The 21,575-nt window shown below is 35.2% G+C and overlaps 2 long non-coding RNA genes across 2 annotated transcripts; one reads left to right on the forward strand and one right to left on the reverse strand.

Moving 5' to 3' along the window:
• The first annotated feature begins 4,213 nt into the window (after positions 1 to 4,213).
• LOC130051040 (uncharacterized) lies at positions 4,214 to 21,008 on the forward strand. Its single transcript, XR_008799445.1, has 2 exons — positions 4,214 to 4,287; positions 20,587 to 21,008. It is a non-coding gene; the product is annotated as an uncharacterized LOC130051040 (long non-coding RNA).
• LOC125665522 (uncharacterized) lies at positions 6,186 to 6,980 on the reverse strand. The gene is made up of 3 exons (XR_007366249.2): positions 6,852 to 6,980; positions 6,425 to 6,608; positions 6,186 to 6,323 (listed from the first exon to the last, which is right to left on the reverse strand). It is a non-coding gene; the product is annotated as an uncharacterized LOC125665522 (long non-coding RNA).
• Positions 21,009 to 21,575: the final 567 nt, after the last annotated feature.

Genomic DNA, 21,575 nt, shown 5'->3' on the forward strand with positions numbered 1-21,575 from the left:
GTTTGGTGTTTAACCACCCAATTTATCTCGACATATTCCTAGATGGTCTTCTGCAACCTATGAGAACATTCAAAATTATCAAACTGATTGCGAATATTTACTGCAATCGTTCAAATACTGGGATCTCAACAGATAATACTATTGACCAGCAACAATGTCTCTTCTTTCGACCTCTGATAAACATACTCTGTATGAAAAATTCAGACCATTCCTGAAACCTTCTTGGAAACTGGATTCTGCTCACTGTGAAATGAGAAGTGCAGGTGATGACGATGGATGGTCGAAATTTCACCGAGAAGGAGAGATTCGAAAGCATATAATTTCCAAAAAGAGCTCTTTCCATCGACTTCATGGACTTGCAAAAAAAAATGAATGGAATCAATCGATTTTTGACAAAATTAATAAAGCATCTGAAAAAGATATCGGAACAGCATGGAAAAACAATATAACGTTATCGTCTTCACGAGCACATCGTCCCAATTATAAAGGTATGAGAGCTGAAAACGATTTGTGTACTCTCTGGCGGAATTATTATGCTGACCCGACAGAGGAGCCATACCATCAAGAAAAATGTTACAACAAATTCACTAAATGCGTAGATGACTGTGAAAAACATGAACGAAACATCACTGGGTCAAATTCTGTCTAACTTGTTTCATACCGATTGTAAGGCCGTTTTCGGCACACTAATTTTTACTACGAATAACTCTGTTTACCTGATCAAGATATAGGGCTCGTAGCAAATGTGACCGGTCGACAGGGGATGCTTACTCCTCCTAGGCACCTGATCCCACCTCTGGTATATCCAGGGGTCCGTGTTTGCCAAACTCTCTATTTTGTATTGCTTATAGGAGTTCTATAAAGGGATGTTGGTTGTATATTGTTTAATGTCCCGCTCGAGAATTTTTGACTGATATGGAAACATCACCGTTGCCGGACTGTATTTAGGCCTATGTTTGGTGTGTATATCTTTCTTATGCATGTCCCCCCCCCCCCCCCCCCCCCTGTTTGTCCTGAGGAAGAAACATATCGTTCCAAAAAATTTACATATACAGAGAGAGTTTATCATTATTTTTCTCTTTATAAATCCAAGGTGAAGATAACGAACAGTGATCAATGTCATAACTCCTATAAGCAATACAAAATAGATAGTTGGGCAAGCACGGACTCCTGGACACACCAGAGGTGGGATCAGGTGCCTAGGAGGAGTAAACATCCACTGTCGACCGGTCACACCCGCCGTGGGCCCTATATCCTGATCAGGTAAACGGAATAATCCGTAGTCAAAATCAGTGTATCAAGAACGGCCTAACAATAATGCACCCACTCTCAATTAGGTAAAGTCTTCATTTGGCTGTTGCATACATATATGTGGCAATTTTGATAAAGCCAATATTTCTATGTTTCAAATGTTTACCGTGTAAGTCATTATGCCCGCCATTTTGCCGGTCTTCTCGAACATAATATGTTTTCTGCAATTTCGTTGGCTAATACGCTGAATCCTGGCTTATCAGATTGAGCGTTTATTTTTAGTATCTCATTAGTTATAAGGAACTTCTTCAGTAGATTTAGTCATTCTGCTAGTGTCAAGAATTTGAAGTTCGTGCTTTTCACAAGAACTTCATGTTCACTTCTTTTGTTTTTCATAGAGCAGGGTTTACAATATGCTAAAAATGTAGTGTTAGGAAACATATTTAAGAAGCTTCATTATAAAATGTATATACCCTGGTAGAGTCGACGTTTACTTTTTTCATGATATAATTCTATATCCCTACTAAATTACTTTGTTAAACACCACTCTGATTTCACGCAAAGGTATTCTGAAGTTGGATTAAAGATATACTGGAGTTCCTCATTGGCAATATCTTTGTGGTCTTTGGTGATCAGGTCTTCCAACAGTCTGTCGGAATTCTCATTGGGACGAATTGTGCTCCTTTGTTACATGTAGCTTACCTGTGTTTTTTTATATTCCTATGAAGCAGATATTATTCAAAAACTTCTACATGAACAGAAAAAATCTTGCTGTGACCTTCAATTCGATATATCGACGACGTATTATCTATTAAAAATAATAATTTTCTTTATATGGCGATTCGATACATCCTTGTGAACTCGAAATAAAAGACACCACAGAGTCGTCCACTTCTGCTTCATACTTAGATATATTATTGAAAGTAGACATTAATGGCAAACTAACAACTCAAACTTTATGATAAATGGGATGATTTCAGCTTCTCCACCGTCAAATTTATGTAGCAGTATTCCATTATCACCTGCATATAGTGTTTACATCTCTCAATTGAATCGATACGCAAGAACTTATGCGTATGGTCAGTTTTTAAATCGCGGCAGGCTACTGACAAACAAGTTGATGGTACAGGGTACTCAACAGTCTCGTTTAAAGTAAGCATTTCGCAAATTTTATGGTCGTTATAACAATCTAGTTTGCCAATACAACTTATCACTGGGTCAAATAATGTCTGACGTGTTTCATACTGATTGTTAGGCTGTTCTTGGCACACTGATTTTGACTACGGATAACTCCGTTTACCTGATCAAGATATAGGGCTCACGGCGGGTGTGACCGGTCGACAGGGGATTCATAACTGTATCACTCATACATTGTAGTTGCGGAAAAGGGAGATAATAATTTAGAGAAGAAATCAGAACTAAAGTTGAAATGTGATCCCCCTTTTTTATTCTAAAAAATGTCCCAAATAAACCTGAAGTTTCTATACCTGTCGCATAGGTCATTAGTTCAGATTATGTAATTTTATATAGACGTTAAATTAAATTCTATAACAGACTTTCTCAGCTGAGAGTTCGGCGATGTAAGTTTCATAGCAAACTTCATTCATTTTAAAATTACACGTGTGTTACATGTATACCTTTTTCGTGCATGTTCACAAATCTCAAGACTTTGAATTAAATAATACCAATATAACTATATTTTAGGGTTTGTATATTGTAATGCAGTGTAACTGATCTTTTTTATCCGCGAGTATCCAGCGAAATGACTCATTGCTTGCTGACGGTAACCTTATATACATGCATTGATTTAAAAACACAACACTATGAAGATTGGTAAAAGATATAGACTGAGAGGCTTGTAAAGATCAATTAAATACCACGTGACAAGAGCTCTTGTAAAAAGAAGTCTTAAAAAGTGTATGGATCTTGGGGCCACTTTCCCAGAGAATGTTCACGGCTGTCATGCGAATTAGAGAAGATACAAAGCAAGAAGCATGGAATTTCAAAATATACTTTGATATAAATCAAACTTTATTTGGACCACATTTAAAGTGACATATCACAATTCGATCTGTTTAATAATTTTTAAATAATACAATAATGGAAAAATTTGAAATTTTATTAGGTGTTGGTATATTATCCTTCTTTTCCAGATCCTGACACATTTAGTCGCGATCGGTGATAGTACCCCATTGCAAAACCACCTACACACATGTCAATCGTTTTGAATTTAGTGAAAGCACATTATAGAAAGAGCAATCAAATATCTCGCCATATCGTCGGTGGCCGTCAGACTCTCGACCGAAAGGTCGTGGGTTCGAGTCCTGGCCGCGGCAGGGCTGACTTTGTGTCCTTGGGAAAGGCACTTTACATGAATTTCCTCACTCCACCCAAGTGTAAAAGGGGTACCTGGCTATAGACAGTGAAATATATTGTTAGAATGTTAGTGCTCTAGCGTTTGTAATGGCAGCTTGCACTGTATGCTTCCTAGGAGGCTGAGAAAGTTCTAGATTAATATAAGGTCTGCCAGGGTAATAATGTACATTGATTATTGTAAAGCGCTTTGAGCAGCATACGCTGGATAAGGCGCTATATAAAACCAATTATTATTATTATTATTATTATTATCCAGGTCCAGCGAAATTTAAACTGTACGAAAGTAAAAATTGAAACCAAGACGGAATAGATTTTACGATTTTGCGTATTGGATGGCCAATCAGAACTTTGATCAGTTACAATTAATGCACAAATATATTCTCTAATGTGAAACCTAATCTCCTCTCGCATGTCCCGAGGTCACGTCTTCCGGTTGCTCTCTTCTGGGTACACGGTTTCCGTTTCATCCATTATCTTGTTTTGATCATAACTCCCTCGTAATTACAACTTCAGAATGTGATTGGTTGAAATCCTCTTAAATGATTGGCTTCTTCGTGGTCACGTGTAAATGTACTCAAAATTAGGAGGGAAACGCCACACTGTATATGCTGTTACCAGTGTGAAGGAGTGATTTTGCGGAATAGCTAACCCTCTTTGAAAGTAAGTCCTTAATTGTCTTTCATGTAATCTAGTATACTTTTAGTTATTTAAAAAAAAATATTGATAAAATTCTTCATCTGCCTCCTGGAATTACCGTGAGATGATGTTACTTGCACATCCTCAGGAAAATTTCCATTCAAAAGGTTTCAAAAACTCTAAATAAGTAGAGACATGTAGATACCAATACTTGAATTGTAATATATCCCGCGACTATATTAAGCTTTTGCCAGTTGAAATGTATATTTCATTTAAGTTGTGAATATGTACAAAATATAATTTGCACAGATATTTTGTATAGATAGAAATTGTATTTTACAGGTGCTAATGTGAACTCAACGGACCAGAGAAAATTAAAATTTAAAAAAATCATGTACGAAAATCTACTTGACGTACACAACTTTTTGAAAATTCCGGGTTTCGCTATCCTAATTTTCCTCGCACATATACTTGTCATTCCACAACAAATTTGTAAAATGTCCATCAGAATACTTTCTTTATAGAATTTAAATTACTTAACACAGGAAAATAGTTTCCATTCGTTCTATAGTGATCGAATCATAGTTACAAATTTCAAAATTTACAAATTCTTACTTGATATTGCGGTTTTAATCTCTTAAACTTTGTGCAAAGTTCACTTCAGTGAATAAACAATACTTAATGAATATTTATATTTGCTTGTAATACAACATTTTTCTGTCTTTATCTTACTCTGTCAATCAGAGGGAATAGTTAAGTTTTTTAGTTTCCGCTATATAAACTATATTTTACAACATCTAATATATGAACTCATAACCTCATATTACATACTATTACATGAGAGTTATTGGCGAGCAAGTCTGATAATACTTTTAGCTTGTGATTCACAAATGACATGGCTGTGTGTTTATTTCTTATTTGTTAATTTGATCAAGTACAGTGGAAATGATGGTTTCCCATGGATCAATCCTAGCTTATCAAATGTAAATGTGTGTCACAAAGTTTTATATCTTTGTATGTCATAGTTGTTAGTTTATGGATAAGGAAAATGCAATACAGTAGATATACAATGCAATAATATAAGCATTACCTACTAATCAAATATCTTGCTTGTACCAGAATGAATATGTATTATTTTCAGAGATGCAGATATGTTATTCACAACAAACCATTGTTGTTTGCAATCGGTACCTACACCAAATCCTTCGTAATTTTTATATGAATGGTTGTTACAGGACACTGCAACTTCTTCGGGTCTTTCCGGCAAGCTCGTGATAGGCGCCTCGAGTATTTAATGATAATTACAAGTGCATTCATTGGAAGAACGAAATTTGTACAAAATGAACGCTCCCAACCATTGTGTAGGTTACTAATTAGTGATTATTAACATTCGAGGTTGTTTTTTCCGCTTGCCGGAAAAGCCCGAGAATGTGCGATTGTGTTACAGGGTTAACTGAGTAACCTCCCCTTATATTTAATACAATATTTGGCAGTGTACAAAGAGTGAACCGTTCACAGCGCCTTATATATGAAAGGTGAAGATAACGAACAGTGATCAATCTCATTACTGCTATAAGCAATATACCTTTGCAACCAACAATTTTGAATTATTGTCAACATAAATTCAATTTACGAACAAAATTACGTCATTCATTTCAACCCCACCGCGCATGTCTTTTGTTATTGGAAACGACTCGCGCATGACAAGACAAAGGAAAGCTTCTAGCGTACTAAAAATTTAAAAGAAAACAAGAAGAAACGATGAAAAGGTATTACTTAGACCAAAGAAAGACTGAAAGCAAACTTAGATACACTTTTACATGCATGCCCTCTCTAAGTGAGCTCTCCGGTATCATGGAGTTTTATGAGGTCTGCTAACTATTGATTTTCTAAGGGGAGGGGGGGTCACAATACACAGACTGTTTGTGTTATTTTTGTTTACTGCGTGGTTATCAAACAATCACACTGGTATACATGTACTAATACATAAAAAGAAAGATCTGGGTAGCGAGAGGTCCAATGTCAGATTTCAAAGAAGGCATTAGTATCAACCACCATCTCTGAAAAATAAAATTCCGTGTATTAGTATTTCATAAAACCTCCTGTCATCGAAATAACTGATTTCAAAATACGTGTATATGACAAATTCATGGATGCATACCCGTAAATCTAGTGCTTGGCATGCTTAATTAGTTCTTGGATTGTGTGCACAATGACACCCCAAAAGAACTCATTTCCATCGTCTTCTTGCTGAGCATATCGCTGTGCAGCTACCAGAAGTTGTTGTAGTTCTGTTTTTGAAGAAGCCATCAGCGTATTATAGTGAGTAGTTCCATGTCCATGACCTGTAGATAATTTATATAGAGAGTTTATCACCCACCTGTCTACATCTATATTACATTATGTAAAACCTTTGGTGATCAAAATGGAAGAGCTTACGTTTTTATTACTAACGTTGTGAATTTTTAAAACCTTTATCTACCTATCTATCTATCTATCTATCTATCTATCTATGAGTTTATTATATGTCGTGTTTCCAGTGAGTTAGATATCTTCTAACTAGATTGTAACCGTTGTCTTCATTCTACCTCCTCGTCCTCCTCCTCGTCCTCCTCCTCGTCCCCCTCCTCTGCCTCCTCCTCGCCCTCCTCCTCGCCCTCCTCCACCATGATGAACATCAGTAGACATTTGTAAATCGTGTTACAGTAATTAGCAATATCAGTTCTGAAAGCAGACCGTTTTTATATATAATGCTAAACCACAAAATTTAGAATCTTTTCCTGATGCTGTTTATTTTTGTGAAATTTGTTTCCTTCGCCAAAACCACATCTCTGACGTCACTTGTTAGTGACCACGATATAAGCTGCCCGGTTTCTTTGTGCTGTGCAATGGCCTGCTATGAGCAGAGCCTGTCACTTCCTTGGCTTTGTTGGTCATTGTTACAGGTCTGTATCTGGTTTCAGGGTTGTGAGATCGGATTGTGGTTACTGTGTTTTTATTAGTGGTCTGTACATGTATTGCTGTTGGGGTGGTTTGGTAATTCTCTCTCAGTGTTGTCGATGTTTTCATTCATTAATTTTGATATATGGAGTTGTCATGGCTGTTGCTTCTCAGTTGCTCCAAGCAGTCCAACATTGCCTTGTCCGCATCTCTATGAATGTGTATTCTCCGTTTCATTATGTGGACACTTAAGTTTTCATTCTCTATAACAATATTGTACGGTGTGTAAATTATTGGGTTTGGCCACGGCACGTCAATTTGCCAACTACGTTTGTTTATGCAAAATGTAATATGCTATACGCTGATGACCTCATCTTTGATTTGTATGTAGTTTATACAAAAACTTTGATATGATATTACAGCAAACATGTTTTCACGAAGCCTCCGTTTTTAAGGTTATATCCAAAAGGCCCGTGATTTTCACTTCTATATTGTAAATGCCGAGCGTTTGGCGAAGGAGCAATCACTATTTATATTTACGTCTTAGGTTTGACGCAGCTATGGCAAGAGTGGCTTGAAATAACGACCTCCTGGTTACGAAACGAACGCTCTACCATTGAGCTACCGATAAGCTTTGTGGTTACAAAACAATACTACGTTTTGTGGACGTATGCCATAAATAATTTTAAAAACAAAATTACATTCTGTGGATGCGTGCTAATCATAGTCTATGCCAGTAAAAAAAAAAAAAAAAAAAGAACCACACCAAAAAAAACCCCAACTCGAAATGAACGCTGCAGATCGGGTCTTATCAAGTCGTAATTAGGGTTCATTCCACACAAGAATCTTTGAATCGTGGATGCGTTACATTACCCTCAAAATTTTCATTACCGAGACATACTCATTACCGCGTCAGAAGATAGGATGCAATACCGTGCCATTTATACCTATGCGTTACCGCGACAATGACGGACGGAATACTGTAATATCCAGGAACACACATTCATTGCACCATGCAGTTTTCTGTACTCCTCTGATATACTGAAGCTTTGATGGTGTTTCATGAGGTTCTTCCTCGGCCTTTTTCGATTTTCTGTCTTTCTCTCCTACGTCTTTCTCTCCTATCCCCTCCGCGTGGTTATGTTCTAATCTTATATCCAATGCCATTAATTCATGGAGGTATTCTTCGTGACGGGTTCGGTAGTTTTTTCTACAGATTTACACAGCTTAGAAATTTTGAAAGTATTATTTATGAAATTTGTAACCACCAACAATTAAACCTGTTCACGAAGCTATCTTAGGATTAAGAAGTGCCCTAAATATGTCTTAGGACACGTCTTAGTCTTACGTCTGTTTTTCGAAGCTTTCCTAAATTTAGGACACATCTGAGTAAGATATAGTTGATATTTTTGGATCACGAGCAGTACCGTCAGACACATTGATTTAGATGCGGCTTTGTTCCTTTGAAACATTGGGAGTAGATTACAATTCATTGAATAACGGTCCTGTAGAAATGTACATGTATACGTATGATAATGTACAAAAAGCATATGTGTAGTCACATCGCAGGACTGTTCAATTTAAAAGTCGACATTCATTGTTTTATGATAAATATTTCTTAAATGGAACTAAAACCACTGTTTCATATTCTAACTTCTTTACGTGAGTGTCCACATTTTTGTGTCTGTTGTTATTACAGTGAACACGAATTTCCAGCACAATATATGCCGACTTCGATGGTAATTTGAACAACTAGCATTCCGATGTAATATTTTAATTGATTTTACTTGATGGTCTTTAGAATTGCAAGTTTGTTTCCAGCAAAAACGCGTAACTTGAACTTTGCAAGATTTTAAAAATGTAAAAAGATATTTGCACCATGTTTTGTTACCGATAAAATAAATAACAACCATTGCAATCACTTTAACATATTTCATGGAGACGATGCAGAAATGCTGCACTATCTACATGATCCCGGAAATGACATCCAACTGTTAACAAATTATCACATTTCCTGTTCTTCTCACGAATGCACAGACACATGCTTTGCTTTTATTTCAGTTCATTTTACAAGGTTTATTTTCTCTCTAGCAATTATAGGGGTACATTTACAATGATTTAAAAATTGAAATACAAACTACAAATTATTTTTGTACAACTCGTATAGAAAATGTAAATATGTAAAGACATTTTACAGGAAATATCAACCAACTGTTGACAAGTTTGTGACTTTTCCTGTTATTTTCCTGTAGGTACAGAATTAAATTACAAAATATTTATTTTCAATTCACCATGTAAATGATTAAGGCTTCTATTTTATGTTAAGTAATGTGTTAGACATCGAAGCAGAGATTTATTAGACATAACACACTTGTGGTGTGGTTTACACTGTTTTCAATAATCTATGCATGTACACGGCGAAACAGATTTTGTCAATTGCCTAAAATATGCATAAATATGTTGATGAAGGTAAATGTTCATTTCATGCAAGAAAAGGGAGTCAATTGATTTTTATAGGACAAAGTTTTCATATAAAACAACGTTATTGACTTAACTATAAACAGAATACAGTGAACCCTGTCTGCTCCGTTATGCTCGGGTGTCGAATCAAACGGGTTTAAATGTAATACTAAATAACGGATACGTGAGTTATCCCATCAATTAAAATTATTTTTGTGGGAGGCTGGGTTTTTTCCCCTGCTTATAACGAGGGTGTTCTGAAAGTCGGATACAAATAATTTCAAATGATGAAGTAACGAGATCATATCATGTATAAAATTTGATTTAAATCATAGAATGTGGACCAATAAATATTTTCCTATAGCATACAACTCTCTTTGGGTGTCTGCATGCCCTACAGCTTGCGTGAGGGGGTGCTTGATATTTGTTTCATCCTTTCTGCCGTTTTCAAAATACAAATAGCATCTTAATACCAAACATGTTAAATCTACTACAACTCCTGTTGCACTTAAATGAAGTTTTTCCAATCTTTCTGAATCAAACCTTCTGGAATGGACTAAGAAGATGCATGCATTTATTTTTACCCGTATATCCATTCATAACCAGACACACAAGAACAGTCAGTAATTTCAATTCTTCCCCATATTCTGAAACAGCAAAGGGTGTTTTATGATTATTGTAAATACATGTAACTGTTGTGTATTCAAAAAGCTTTCAAATGAAAAGAAAACAATTAAAAATATCTCCAAAATCTTTCGACATCGTGTTGGATTTGTTTTTCATATTACAGGGGTGCATTTTACAAAAGAACTTACGACTTGCGACCAACTTTATATACTGGAACTTTCTCGTTTATTGTAAAATCCTTCACTCTAATGCAAAATAATGAAAAAATAAAGCTGAAAATAAAGTCTCAGGAACGTTTTAATTCATTCGTACATACTAATAACTGTGTGAATACAATTTAAGTCTTGCGAATTTGTCGTAAATAAGTTGTTTCGTAAAATGGGCCCCAAATGTTTAGAATTTGTTTTCTCTGACCTGCTGACTTTGTGGTACTAATTTCTGATGTAAACTTTATCACCGATATCTTATACTCATTTCTGTAACGCTCAATACCTATCAGTTTCTGTAACGCCCAATACATATCCGTTTCTGTAACGCCCAATACCTATCCGTTTCTGTAACGCCCAATACCAATCAGTTTCTGTACCGCCCAATATCTATCCGTTTCTGTAACGCCCAATACCTATCAGTTTCTGTAGTGTTTATAACCACAGGCGTTAAACATGTAAGAGGCAAAACGTAGAACAACTTGAGCCACGTCATGCCATGTTTCATATGCGGATTATTAAATGGAAAATAAATGGAGTATCATCGTTCCGCAAGTTTGTAGTCAATAGCTGTAGATTGTGTAGATGTATGTTGACAACTTTCAATTTATCAGAATAATACTGACATATACACCCCTCCCCCCCCCCCCCCCGCCACAAAATACTTAATTATTTGTGTACAACTCATACAGAAAATAAAGACATGTTGTACGTACATTTTACAGGAAATGTCAGTCAACCGTTGACGAGATTTTTAAAAAACACTTTTCCTGTTACTTTCCTGTAGGTACAGAATCAGATTACAAAACATGTAAATTCAATTCAGCATGTAAATGATTCATACTTCTGTTTTCATATTTTAAAACATTATGTTACAGACACCCAACAAAACATTTATTAGCCATTACACTTTGGTAGTGTGGTTGTCATTTTAGTCAGTAGTATAACTGAAAAATTGCATGAAAGGAAATACTCATTCCATGCAAGAATAAGAAGACAGTATAATCATGTTATACACTAAATATATTTTCCTATTTCAGCATTTTATAAGAATACCTAGAACAACCATAATAACACCCGAATAAAGGCTACTGAGTATTTTATTCTGGCAAAATGACTCGTATTAAAGTGATTCGATGCCACTTTTATTGCCAAAGTACTTACTACCTATTCACAAACTATCAAAGTAAGATATCTTGCACTCATAATTTGTGTTCTTGAAAGCAACCGGGACTGATGTTGATAACGTGTCCTGATATAGACAAGTAATTATATTTATTCAGCGGATATCATTCTTCCATACGCATCAGTTAGTAGAAGTAGAATACATGTGTATCAATTTATTACATTTTTTAAATCAGGGAAATACTTAAATTTATCCCCTGTATTATTTTTTTCCCTATGACCGGACGTTTTTTCTTTCATCTGTAGGAAGGTGTAAATCACACATTATCGAACGTGTGGAGATATTTATAATATCACATGTGCGATATTCAACTACTAATATCCCACCGTTTCACAAAGAAGGTAGGAGGAGCCATGCATGTGAGAAAAAACAAAGATTCAGCATTTAATTAAGTACGAATCTGCAGAAATCTTCACAAGACAAAAAAAAATCGGATAAATAAAATCACAATTTCTATAGCTTTGCGTAAATCACGTGCTGCAAATTGAATCTTATCATTAGTGGATGCAAAAAACACCAAATATGGGAAAAGGTCAGTGACAAGGTCATGGGATAGATTAGTTACATACATCTACATGTAGCAACCCTCAGCTCACCCCTCTCTACATGTTGGTAGGCTATTTGTGGAACATGTTAACCACAAACATTAGAATGTTTTCCTGAATTCAGAATGTTTTCCTGAAGTTGTTTACTTTAGGCTGAAATTTGTTTCCTTCACTGAAACTACATCTCTGACGTCACTTGTTAGGAACCACGATATAAGCTGGCCGGTTTCTTTGTGCAGTACAGTGTTCTGCCAAGCGCAGAGCCTGTCACTTCCTCCGCTGTATTGGTCATTGTAACATGTCTGTATCTGGCTTCAGGGTTGTGAGATCGGGTCGTGGTTACTGTGATTGTGTTAGTGGTTTTTAATGTTGTTGGGGTAGTTCTCTTTCAGTGTTGTCGATGTTTTCATGGGGTTGTATTCATGGCTGTTGCTTCTCAGTTGCTCCAAAACAGTTGACATTGCCTTGTCCGTGTCTCTGTGATTGGCTTTTCCGTTTCATTATGTTGAACAGATAATTTTTCATTGTAGATACTACTACTATTGCATGCTGTGTCGATCACTGGGTATGACCATGGTACGTCAGTTGGACAACTTTGTTTGTTCATAAGATATTTTACGCTGATTCCTCATTTTTAGCACTAGTTTATACAGAAACTTTGATGTTTATTACAGCAAGCATGTTTGCATGGTTTATAACACGATTTTTCTCTTATATTGAGACGTCACCAGTTGTAGGTGAAGTACTACAAATTTGGATCCATGCTTAGCGCTTACGGCCGTAACAAGGAGGGTACTTTAACGTGACGTCTGCCGCGACACGCGCTTTTGTTTTTAAGGTTATGTCCGAAAGACCCGTTTGACGCGGCCATGCAACAAGAGGGTTTCGAAATCACGACCGGTTTCGAAACGAATGCTCTACCATTGAGCTACCGATACATGCTCATCATAAATTTATAATTTATAAACGACATTACGTTTGGTGTACGTATACTAAACATAGTGTATGGCAATAAATCAAAGATTTCTGCAGATCGTGCCTAATTAAGTCGTAAGTAGGGTTCATTCACGCACAAAGCGATTGTTAACGAAATATTTGAATCGTGGGTGTATCACGTTATCCCTCTAATTTTTCATTACTGCCGCATACTCATTTTCGCGTTATAAAATAGGATACAATACCGCGCCATTTATATGCATATATTACCGCGACAATGGCGGCTGGAATACTCTAATATCCAGGGACACGCGTTCATTGCACCAGTTTTCTGTATTTCTTTGACGATTACATTTATAGTTTTGATAGTTTTTCATAACCCCTTTTCTCAGCCTTTTCTGATTTTCTGTCTTTCTATATCTCTCCTATCCGGATCCGCATGGTCATGTTGTAATCTTTCATTCAACGCCATTGAATCGTCGAGGTCTTTTTTTTTTTTGTAGTGACCTTTTCAGGGTTTTTTTCCTACAGATTTTGACAGCTTAGAATTTTTTAAAGCCTTATTTATGAAATTTGTATATAACCACCAACAATTAAGCCCGCAGGCATGTTCACAAAGCTATCTTAGGACTAAGAAGTGCCCTAAATATGTCTAAGAACACGTCTTAGTCTTAAGTGTGTTTCTCGAAGCTTTAAACTGCAATATATCTATTTGTAAGAATTTAAACTTTTGTCAGTAAAAGCGATGTAGTTCGACTGACTCTGTATAATTGTCCGTCGACTGTGGGTTGAATGAACTATGTTGACTAGAGAACTCATGCATAACTGTACTTTCTCTATATAGTAAGTGAATTATTTTGAATAGAACGTTTGTGCCATATATAATTTCCACGATGGTGACTTTAACTATAGCTATAAACACTGTGTAAACCAAGTTTACAGTTGATAATTTAGTTTATTTGACACGACACTGTTGATTTCTTAGTCTTATCGTTGGAAATTGGTGTTACTAACAGTGTGTAGGTATGTCTATTACTGTACCACAACATCCACAGGTTTCCCCATTACGAAACGCGATTTAAAAAAAAAAGAAGTTAATCATTGTTTTCAGATCAACTCCCATAGTACAGGTGATGGTCTCTGTTTGCTGCACAAAGTTTGCAAAACAAAGCAGAATATAGGTACATGTATCTCATAGGTATTTTCAGGTTTGCGAAAGTTTTGCATTAATCTGAGCAAGACATTGCTGATATTTTATGATGATTTCACGGACAGTTCCATGATTTTGTCATATATGTTTATTGATTTAGATGCGGCTTTGTTCCTTTGAAACATTGGGAGTAGATTAAAATGCATTGAATAACGGTCCTGTAGAATTGTACATGTATACGTATGATAATGTACAAAAAGCATATGTGTAGTCACATCGCAGGACTGTTCAATTTAAAAGTCGATATTCATTGTTTTATGATAAATATTTCTTAAATGGAACTAAAATCATTGCTTCATAGTCTAACTTCTTTACGTGAGTGTCCTCATTTTGTATTCGTTGTTATTACCGAGAACACGAATTTCCAGCACAATAATTGCCGATCTCGGTGGTAATTTGAACACCTAGCATTCCGATGTACCTTTTTTATTGCTTTTACTTGATGTTCTCTAGAATTTCAATTTTGTTTCCAGCAAATACGCGTAACTTTATCTTTTCAGGATTAAAAAAATGTAAATAGGTACTTGCAACATGTTTTTTTACTGATAAAATGAATAACAACCATTGCAGTCACTTTAACAGATTTCATGGAGACGATGCAGACATGCTGCACTATCTACATGATCCCGAAAATGACGTCCAACTGTTAACAGATTATCACATTTCCTGTTCTTCTCACGAATGTACAGACACATGTTTTGCTTTTATTTCAGTTTATTATTTAGATAATCACTTTACAAGGTTTATTTTCTCTCTAGCAATTATAGGGGTTCATTGACAATGATTTAATATTGAAATACAAACTACAAATCATTTTTGTACAACTCATACAGAAAATGTAAACTTGTACATATATTTGACAGGAAATGTCAGCCAACTGTTGACAAGTTTTTAACTTTTCCTGTTATTTTCCTGTAGGTACAGAGTTAAATTACAAAACATGTAAATTCAATTCAGCATGTAAATGACTCAGGCTTCTGTTTTGATACTAAGTATTGTGTTTCAGACACCAAAGCAGAAACGTATTAGACAAAACACACTAATGGCGTGGTTTACATGATTGTCAGTAGTAAAGTTATTCATTATGCATGTACAGGATTGATCAGATTTTAAAATACTAAAAATATGTTGATGACGGTAAATGTTCATCTCGTGCAAAAATAGGAAGACGGTTGTAAATTATCTAAGAAAACCTTTATATATCTGTTTTAATGTTTTTCTCATTGACAAGTACATGTATTTGTTTATCACACTCTTAGAGAAACCATAAGATTTGAATTCAAACTAATGATTGCTTTTAATTATAATGAAAAATGGAGGCCTTGCATTTCTTCTCCATATATAATCTATGTATACGAATGTTGTGATAATAATAATAATGATAAAGCACATGGAACATTCCGCAATAACCTAAAAACACTCTTGTTGAAGCGTGAATATACCCTGTGAATGTAAAATTCGGTGCAATATCAAGGATTCCATGTGCAATCTCTTGCAAACTGAATTTTGATCCAGTATACGAATACCTGTGTGCTAATTGTATCTTGTCAAGTCAAAGTCAACCACTTCGTCATTTTACTACCATGTTTTATTTAAATTCTTTCTATTGTTTTATCATTTCCTTTATAGCTCTTGCAGGTCTTTTAATGGTATGTTATCAATGATTATTAGCGCAAACATTGTACAGGGCATAAAAGCTATATGTAATTTTGCGCTTTATAAATGAATAAAATAATAATAATAATACAAACGGTTGTACAGTTTAATTTCTCAATTTGGAGGATACCCAAACAGTCAATATAATAATGAATACCAGAAGATATGTTGATTTGAATGCATGTATTGTAATGTATTGATATCGTTTTATAATTCGAAGATTGTAAAATGAGGCTAATTGTTTAGAAGCTATTTTTATTTAATCAGTTTTAAGATATTTTGTGAAAAGTACCGCTGAATTGTACGAGCATGCATAAGTGGGAGTGGGCGTTTTCGATGACGTAATGTCGAGATTTCTACCGAGGAATATTTCCATTTGTCTGAATAAAAATTACTGAAATATAAAGAACCCCGACAATGTCAATATCATATGAAACTCGTTAGATATCCATTGTGGTGGAGGATTAAAATTCTCTTCTTCATGTGATATCCTCAGAACAGATATAAACTGAATTGATGACATGTCTAGGAAGTGTGAGGATTCTTCACCATAACATATTTCCTGTTTCTTACTGATTTCAGTCAATATAGGAAGGGTGTCCCTTCGTCACAACATACCATTCAATACATACTGTTGGATTTCAATGCATTGTGAAATGTTCTCTTATTGTATGTTTGTCCTCCAGCTGACGCTGAAATGCTACTTCCGCTGACGCTGAAATTCTACTTCCGCTGATGCTGAAATTCTACTTCCGCTCACGCTGAAATGCTGCTTCCGCTCACACTGAAATTCTACTTCCGCTCACGCTGAAATGCTACCTCCTATGGTACCTCATATGTATAGTAGAAACACTGTAGTGTTGGGTGATAGTTTTTATTAATATTGACATCTAGATCGCCAGACTACCTTGCGTCGGATGTCTTTATATACTATACTGCAGTGAGATACTAGTCTGGTGTCGGATGCCTTTTTATTTACTATAAAATTGCAGTGAGATACTATGTCAACTTGCACATGTACATACTCGTAGTTAAAAGAATTGTGCAATGATTGACTATATCTTTTATTTATTTTATCTAAATATTTCTGGTCACAATTAGTTTCTGGATAATGAATTGCTGATATTGTGGTATCTGATGGTACATTCACCTATCGGTGTCTTAATCCTCACTATAACATCCAATTTATATCAATTTGGTTTGCAATCCCCGTCCTTGAACTGGTGCTAGGAAAACCTTAGAAGTTGTACCACATCAAGTACTCAAGTCCCATACACGTGTAGTTATGATAAATAAATGGAGTATCATTGTTCTGCAAGACTTCAAGTATTATATCATGTACAAGTATTTTGAGGACATTGCATTTGTCAGATTAAAGCTGACATACATGTAGACAATCCCAACAAAACACAACCCATACAGAAATGTAAACATGTATCAACATTTTACAGGAAATGTCAGCCAACTGTTGACACGTTTGTAACTTTTCCTGTAATGTCAATTCAGCATTCACATGTAAATGATTAAGATTTTCTGTTTTTATATCAAGCATTGCGTTGATTTATTATACATGACACCCATCGTAGTCAATATTGTAATACATTATACATGTACCCAATAAAATTGATCCTGTAAATTGCGTGAAAGGAATATGTTTATAAAAGTAAATGCAAGAATATACAATTGTTTCATGCTCTACTTATAAAATCTAGATTTCTATGAGGAACATATTTGAGTTCTAATTTTTTCCCAGTTGACGAAACCATAATATTTGAATTAAATTTGATTTTCTTTTTAATGTATATTGTATATATAGGAACATCTTGTGGTTATGATAAAAAAAATTAAATATTGATTTTTGAATTCGGAAGATATCCAAACTTGTAATGGATACCAACAGTCGCGTAACTGCCAGTTCGCCAAAAACGCACGTGCTTACACATCATTTTTCTATGAGAGAATAATAATAAAAAAAATGATGCATTATAAAAAGAGTCAAAGATTTATGGGATCAGTCGGCTCCGATAAATGAAAGGTGAAGGTTAATAACGAACAGCGATCAATCTCACAACTCCTATAAGCAATACAAAATAGAGAGTTGGGCAAACACGGATCCCCGGATACACCAGAGGTGGGATCAGGCCAGGCTCCGTTGTATGATCCTCTTTACTAGCCCTGTGAAATCATATGATCCCACCTCTGGTGTGTCCAGGGGCCTGTGTTTGCTCAACTCTCTAATTTGTATTGTTTGTGGGATTTATAAAATTGATCACTGTTCGTTATCTTCACCCTTCATATAATTCTTATCACTTTTAGAAAGCTTTCTGAACCGACATCCTATATAGAAAATACAGAGTATGTTTTTGAGAACTCAAAAGGTACCATGCTTATCAACGGTTTGTTAAAATACGAAATATTACTCCAAGACGCATATCGAGCAGCATCGTCGCTAGTTACGGTTACTGACTCCGGTAGTACCTACCCTACCTCATTTGACACGATATAAACGGAGACAATAGATGTGGCTTGCGACGTTAATCGAGCAGTTGATGGATGTGCAAATATGGCATTGTTCACTAAAGTGTAAAATGCGTTCCTTTGATTTATTTCAAAGCAGGAAATATTGCTTTAGTCTCCTTTTCAAGACTCAGAAATGGGGATTTGAGTTTTGACAGTGTAACATTGTCAGGATTCACTTGCTTCAGGCCCAAACCACCTGTCTTACTTGTTTGTATAGCAAAATCACTCAAATTGTTGCTAGTTATTGCGTATACATGAATTAAATGAATTTTGAGATCCTTTGTGAAAAGTAGAGCCTAATCTCTGTAACATTCAAATTTATATCAGTTGCTATATAGTGTTACAGTAGTGTTTGTGATCACAGGATGAAATATTATTTGTCAAATAATGTTTATGAGATCATTTTTAACACTAATTTGACTGCCTGCTCTTGTACATATCATGTAATGTAGTCCGTGTTATGTAAACACCTATGCATTAGTTTCTTGATCACTAGTGAAGAGTACACGTATGTATTTTACAAACTTTGCCATCAGTAATCAGAACCAATCATTTTAGTTTATCAGAAGGTTTATTTTTATCCATCCTCATCAGCAACCAATAAAATAATGATTAAGTGTCACGTGATATTGTCCATCCTCATCAGCAACCAATAAAATATTGATTAAGTGTCACGTGATTTTGTCTTCGTTTGTGACTGTCCACGTGTACGCAAGCATTGTTATTAAAGTGATTTGATTGGCTCCCGTTTAATGTGTCTTGTAATAGAATAGACGATTAAGTTAACGATGAAGTCGGACATATTTGGATAAACTTTCGATGTGCAAATGGTTCCAAAATGACGATTTAAATTGTAAATAAGTTTTCAACTTCTACAATCGTCATTGATAAATAATGATTTTCAACCAACAATACGTACTCTGTTCAATCTAATTAAAATCAGATCTTCTCTAACCGCCACACTTGATCCGTCTCCAGTGTAACAGTTAGAGAAGACACTGACAAGAAAAACAACCATCTTAGAGGAAAAAAAAGGTAATTTGTATTATAAAAAAAAATGAAGAGCATGAATTAAACACGTGAGAGGAAAACTTGGGTCAACTTGATCCACAATATGCCATATTTCATATACGAATGTTTTATGATCAATACATGGTGAATCATCGTTTTGAAGTATTCGAGTATAAACATGTATGTTGACAATTTTTAATCAATTAAAATAAAATATAGATTATTTATGTACAAGTCATTCAGAAAATGTAAACATGTACAAACATTACACAGGAAATGTCAGCCAACAGTTGACAAGTTTCTAACTTTTCCTGTTATTATCCTGTAGGTGCAGAAGTAATTTACAAAACATGTAATTTCAATTCAGCGTGTGAATGATTCAGACTTCTGTTTTCATATTAAGCATTTTGTGTTACACACACCCAACAAACGATTTCTTAGTCATGACACTTTGGTAATGTGGTTTACATTGTAGTCAATGGTGTAATTCAATATACATATACCCGATCTAATTGATCTTGTAAATTGTATGAAGGGAAATGTTCATCATATGTAAGAAATAGGACGACAGTATAACAACTTTATACACTAAAATATTTACCTATTTCAGTATTTTACAGGAGTACCTAGAGAAATCATAACATCTAAATAAAGGCTACTGGGTATTTTATTCTTTAAAAAAAAAAATAACTCGTACTAAAATGATTCGATGTCACCTTTATTGCCAAAGTACTACCTTTTCACAAACTATCAAAGTAGAATTTCTTGCTCTCATAATTTGTGTTCTTGGAAGCAAGTGGAACTGACAAACCACGTGTTTCGTGTTAGCTCTGTCTATTCAGGGGACATCACAGTAATGATACGGTATTACATTTATATTAGTGTATGAAGGTAGAATATATTTTTAGTGTGATTGGTGTTAATTCATACGAAAGAATTAGAAAACAACAAAAAAAAACTGAAGGCGAACATTCAACTTGAAGTTTAATTTTCCTACCCATTGTGAAAATTTGTTCTGAATTGTAGGATGTGGCATGATATGAGACGAAGATGAAGTACGGTTTATACTTAGAAACACGAGATTGATAATGATAAAACCACGCCGAAGGGATGTACATCAGCGGACTAGCAAAGAAGACCCGGCCGAATCGGTTCCTTGTCATGAAATTACAGGCAAGGGGGCTCTGTACCTACAAATGAAATAAACTAATGAATGAGACTAACAAGAATTGGACTCACAAACGAGGAGACTAACGAGAATTTAACTCACGAACGAGCCCATTCGTCTTCCCAGAGGGCGAGTCGACACGACCACAGGACCTCAATACTACAGAATTTCTGGTCTTTGTATTCATAGATTAATGTATAGTTTATGCTATATCGCTCTAACAGAGCGAAATAGCAATGATGCTTTTCCAAATACTAATAAATGATTTCAAATAACGACAGATGAGTATTTACCCGTTCTTTTGAATTTCATGGACTGTATTTTTACCCATAATTATGTAGTATTACTTTACCTACCGATGACATAAGTTAAAAGAGAAGGTCCATTGGCCATATGGCTCACCTGAGTCACCTTGGCCCATATTTACCCTATGCATTCGCATATAAATCTCTAATCACTATTGTGGCCCCAACCTACCCCGGGGACCATAATCTATACAAACTTGAATCTGCACTATGTCAGAAAGCTTTCCTGTAAATGTAAACTTCTTTGGCCCAATGGTTCTTGAGAAGATTTTTAAAGATTTGTTCTATATATTGACGATATAAAAATTGTATCCTCTATTGTAGCCATATCCTACCCCCGGGAGCCATGATTTTAACAAACATGAATCTGCACTATGTCAGAAAGCTTTCATGTAAATGTAAACTTTTCTGGTCCAGTGATTCTTCAGAAGAATATTTTTAATGATTTTCCCATTATATTTGTATGTAAACCTTTGATATCCTATTATGGCCCCATCCTACCCCGGTGCCATGATTTTAACAAACTGGAATCTGCACTATGT

Source organism: Ostrea edulis, chromosome 10 (genome assembly GCF_947568905.1).
Source record: "Ostrea edulis chromosome 10, xbOstEdul1.1, whole genome shotgun sequence".
Lineage (NCBI taxonomy): Eukaryota > Metazoa > Mollusca > Bivalvia > Ostreida > Ostreidae > Ostrea > Ostrea edulis.